This window comes from Danio aesculapii, chromosome 7 (genome assembly GCF_903798145.1).
Source record: "Danio aesculapii chromosome 7, fDanAes4.1, whole genome shotgun sequence".
Classification (NCBI taxonomy): Eukaryota; Metazoa; Chordata; class Actinopteri; order Cypriniformes; family Danionidae; genus Danio; species Danio aesculapii.
In genome coordinates this window covers 9,899,462-9,903,207 of record NC_079441.1, presented here as the reverse complement: position 1 = coordinate 9,903,207, position 3,746 = coordinate 9,899,462, and positions in this window count along the sequence as shown.

Below are 3,746 nucleotides of genomic sequence, written 5' to 3'. Positions count from 1 at the left end.
AAAACAGTTTATTCTGCTCTTGCATCTGTCTAAAATAAATGTTTGCTAAATTAACTATGACATTATAATAGAGTTAAACCTTTTTGTAAAGTGTATTGTAAACCTTCTCACACACTTTTGCAGACTGAATATTGATAAACATGTATAGTAAATGCGCAAACCATTGACATTAACATAATGGGGTATATGCAGACAGGCTTTTAATTTCAGCCAGGCAGCTTTCACCGGAAGTTTATCATTGGCTGAATTACACAAGCTGTGCATATACCCCATTAGCATTAATACTCATCATTGTTTTAAAAGTGTAAGTTTACTCAAGTAAAAGACAATTAATTAAAAAAACCTTCTGATAAAATAATTATGTTGTTCTGTTGTTCTTTTGTAAGAAATAAATATTTTATTTTACTAAATGTAGACTTTTTTTGAGAATTAGTGACGTATAAATGCTACGAGTTTAATTACAGTTAATACAGATTTCATTTGCATTCTGTTTGTTATAATACTGCTCTAAAAACAAATTATAATGTAGCCGATATAGCGAAAAAAATAAGAAGCCATATGAAGCCATAAGAAGCTGAATTTCATGGCTGATGATCTCTGTTTTTGTCTCAACAAATTTATATCTAAAAGCTTTGTTAATTTTTATTTTTATAATAATATTAATAATAATAATAATAATAAATAATAAATAAATAAATAATAATAAATAAATAAATAAATAATAATAATAATAATAATAATAATAATAATAATAATAAATAATAATAATAATAATAATAATAAATAATAAATAAATAAATAAATAAATAATAATAATAATAATAAATAAATAATAAATAATAATAATAATAATAAATAACAATAATAATAATAATAAATAATAAATAATAATAATAAATAATAATAATAATAATAATAATAATAATAACAATAATCTTTTGATTTAGTGCTGTACTGCTGTCACCAAACTTTCAATAAAAAAATCCCTTTAAATAAGGTCTAATCTTTGGAGGACTACTTTTTAATATAGCCTAATTAAACACTGGGTGTATATACAACTTAAAGAGTTATAACTTAAGCTTAAGAGTAGACTTGGATGTAGAAAAAAAGAGTAAAAGGTGTGGCTAAAAGTGGTCCAGACCAACATTATTAAAGTATGGGCTCTATTATAACGGTCTAGGTGCAAAGTCTAAAGCACATGGCGCAAAAAGCATTAAGGTCATGTCTGAATCCACTTCTGCTATTTTAAGGACTGAAAAATATGCTCTGCACCACGGCACATGGTCTAACAGGGTTGTGCTTATTCTCTTAATGAGTTATGGGTATGTTTTGAGCATATTGTTTACTAAACCTATCAGAGTCTAATCTAATATTATCTTTAAGAGTCAGTTCTGTCGTGCCATGGCGCATTTGCTATTTACATGGCGACTTTCTAAGTGGAAAATTGAGCACTTCATTAGCCAGAAAACAGCTAATCAGAGCATCTGCAGCGCGAGGATAAAAAACGAGCCTCCTCCATTAGGCCTCTTTACTTTCTCTTTGCTTTACTTTTACTCTTTACTTTACTCCTTTACTTTCGTGGATGAGGAAACGGTGGAAACTCACTCCACTGAAGACATCCATTAGCCTACATATTTAATTTAGTTTGTTAAGCGCAAAGATTTGTTTCAAAACTATTTCAAAATCAGTTCTAATTTCCAGCAAACGAATAAATGAACAATAATAACAAAGTGTGGTCAAAAAACTGAGATATATCCAAACACACGTCATGTCCTTATGCCCAGCCCAGATCAGCTTAAAAGTCAGAACAGTTTATTCAAATCTTGCATCCGGACAAAAATGGAAATAGCAGTATTTGAACATCAAAACACCAACATGACCTCAGCTACCCATTTGGCTGATGCCCATTTCTCCCTCTCTCACTCACACACACACACTGACTGGCCTGATGAAGCAGCTGGTGGCAGGAATGCACATGATGACTTGGCACATTCCCAGTGACTTTAATGGGCTAAAATTATCAGCTTATTGTTGAGCTCTGCATTCAGCGGTCAGCAACACCCGGGCCATATCAAATGTGTGTTGTGTATCACAGGGATCAAGTGAGATCACTTTTAAAAACATGCCTGTTGTGATCACAATTCTTTCTCAGAGTTTGGTAACTTTGAAACACTACATACACAGATAAATACATTCATTCATTTTCTTTTAGGCTTATATTAATCAGGGGTCGCCACAGCGGAATGAACCACCAACTTATCCAGCATATGTTTACACAGCGGAAGCCCTTCCAGCTGCAATCCAGCACAGGGAAACACCCACTCACACTCATACACTACGGAAACCCACACAGGAAGAACATGCAAACTCCTCACAGAAATGCCAACTGACCCAGCCGGGGCTCGAACCAGCAACCTTCTTGCTTTGAGGTGACAGTGCTACCCACTGCGCCGCCCTCAGATACATACAATTGAAATAAACTTTGAGAATGAGAAAATACGTTTTGAAAGCCTTTAGCTTCTAATTGTGAATTATGTCATTGTTTTGGCACACACTAGCTTGACATTATGGGGACTTTCAATAAATAATAATGTTGGGCAATATTGAATCGCAAGTAATCACACCAAAGTTTAGTTTATTCTCTGGAGAAAGTCTTATTTGATTTATTTCAACTAGAATGAAAGCAGTTTTCATAAAAAAAAAAAAAAACATCTTATGGTCATTATTTTTAGCCCTCTTAAGCAATATTTCATTTTCGATCGTCTACAGAACAAACCATCGTTATACACGACATAGGCTCATTCTGAAAATGTAGCCCTATATACATTTCTGAAGATCGCAAATTATGTAGCCAGAGGTATGGCTGCATTTCAGCTTTAAAACGACCGCTGTGGTGTGGTATGAGAATATGTGGTAAAAATCAGACTGCTGTAAGGGCTTTTCTTTTTCTAGATTGTTTTTGAAAACACTGTCGGTTTAGTTTTGGGCAGTGGGCAAGCCCTGGTCCATCTGTGCTTTTGAAAACACTATTGGTTGGGTTTAGGGAAGGAGGAGGGTGGGTCAGTTGATCAGTCAGTCAGTCAGTCAGTCGACAGCAGCCTCTGGTGGATCTCAAAAAGCGCACACAGCGGCCTGCTAAACCTGCAAAAAAATGTAGCTCCTGGCATGTATTTTGCTCTCCAGAAATGTATATAGGGGTACGTAATCAGAATGAGTCTGGGTTGGCTATACAATGACTTACCTAATTGTCCTAACTTGCCTAATTAACCTAGTTAAGCCTTGAAATGTCACTTTAAGCTGAATACTAGTATCTTAAAAAATATCTAGTTAAATTTTATTTAATGACATCATGGCAAAGATAAAAGAAATCAGTTATTAGAAATGAGTTATTAAAACTATTATGTTTAGAAATGTGTTGAAAAAAATTATTTCTATTAAACAATAATTGGGGGTCTAACAATTCAGCAGGGCTAATAATACTGACTTCAACTGTGTATTATCTACAAAAACGATTAATGTCAATTAACCTTTTAAATACAGCAGGGAAAATAAGTAATGAACACGTTTTTTCCTGGGAATACTATTTCTAAAGGAGCTGTTGACTTGGAATTGAACCAGATTTTGGTAAAAACCCAAACAATACAACCATCAAAATAAAACAAAACAAAAAATATGAAAAATGAGTGTAGTAACAATGAATGACATAAGAAAAAAGTGCTGAACTACTGAAATGTATTTAATACTTT